This window comes from Otolemur garnettii, unplaced genomic scaffold (assembly GCF_000181295.1).
Source record: "Otolemur garnettii isolate 467f Iridium unplaced genomic scaffold, OtoGar3 scaffold00007, whole genome shotgun sequence".
Classification (NCBI taxonomy): Eukaryota; Metazoa; Chordata; class Mammalia; order Primates; family Galagidae; genus Otolemur; species Otolemur garnettii.
Window position 1 is genome coordinate 22,056 of NW_003852402.1, and position 1,410 is coordinate 23,465.

At 57.1% G+C, this 1,410-nt stretch overlaps 1 protein-coding gene across 2 annotated transcripts in view; it reads left to right on the forward strand.

The window, feature by feature from the left end:
* Positions 1–237: 237 nt before the first annotated feature.
* Positions 238–1,410, forward strand: part of RABL2B (RAB, member of RAS oncogene family like 2B) — a 19,606-nt gene continuing 18,433 nt past the window's right edge. For both annotated transcript variants that reach the window (XM_023509443.1, XM_003783070.3), the window contains exon 1: positions 238–287. The gene's annotated coding sequence lies outside the window, so the exon portion shown is untranslated. The remainder of the gene's footprint in view (positions 288–1,410) is intronic.

A 1,410-nucleotide genomic window follows, 5' to 3' on the forward strand; every position in this document is an offset into this window, starting at 1 on the left:
AAGGCCAGGTCGTTCGCCTCCCCCACCTGACACGCAACCCATCCGCTCCGTCGGGGCCACAGCCAAGCCACTAACCAGGGCCCAAGCCCGCCCCTGGCCAGTCTGGGTCACTGACTGGCCGCCTCCCCGCCAGGCACCGCGATAGCCAGCCTGCCTCCAGCTGGGTCTTTCCGGCCTTAGCCCGGGCAGACCTGCTGGGGTCCTTGTGCCGTTGCGTAGCAGCTGCAAGGACGCGGGCCCAACCGGAAGCGGAGTGCGGAGCCTAATGAGCCGAGCCGGCTATCGAGGTCAGAGACGCGGCGAAGTCCGAGGGGGCAGGGGGGCCCCAGGTACAGCTGGCCACGGGCGGACTGACTTGCTAACTGAACTTGCCCGGGGCCGCACATGAGACAAATGCGCTTGGGTAGCGGCCTCAGTGTGTGGGTACTGCCCCTCGGAAGCGGAGCTAGGGGCCTGGGCGGAAGGGAGGGCGCCGGTCGCGGGAAGGACCGGACAGTGGGTTCACGCAGCTATGGTTGGTGCTTCAAAATATTTGTCGAGTGGGAAAGCTTGCCTTCTGGACAACGGCAACTATTGCAAGTCTTCGTGCATGGGACCTGTCCGGCTGAGATTGGCTTCAAACAGGTCGCTCTGTCTACAGGGTAGAAGTGGAGAAGGCAGACCCCTCATCGTCCTTACCAAGCATCTGCCACTTCCTGGGAATTGCGCTAGAAGCTCAGGGTGCCTCGGTAAACAACTCTCAGTCCTTGCCAGCGCAGACACAATAGCTGTGCAGTAACCCAGTCAGGGAAACTCAGGCGCCTTGTTATTATTTCCACCGCTGACTGTGTGCACTCTTGTCATAGCTCTTACCACAGTAAACTCTGGCATCATGGTGTCTCATCTCTGCTCCCAATGCACCATTTGCTCATGGTGAATGTTCAGAAAGGTCCAGTCATTGCTGCTACATTGTCATCATCGTATCATTTCTGTGTTCCTAGCTAACTCAGGGTCTGGACTATGGTACATTCTCAGGAATGTTTGCAAAGTAATATTTAGGCATGAGGGGGGCTAGAGATGATGTTACACTTAGATGTTGCCACTGGGTGTCCAATGATATCTTGTGCAGATGGCAACTATGAGGAGCAGCATTTGGGGTGTGCTAGGCTGGCACCGAGGGAAGCAGTCTGCTTGGAGTTTCAGTTTGGCATCATCAGCATTTAGGAGATATTGAAAACTAGGAAAGAGGCTCAGCGCCTGTGGCTCAAGCGGCTAAGGCGCCAGCCACATACACCTAAGGTGGCGAGTTCAAATCCAGCCGGGACCCGCCAAACAACAATAATGGCTGCAACCAAAAAAATAGCTGTGCGTCGTGGCGGGCGCCTGTAGTCCCAGCTACTTGGGAGGCGGAGGCAGGAAACTCGCTGGAGC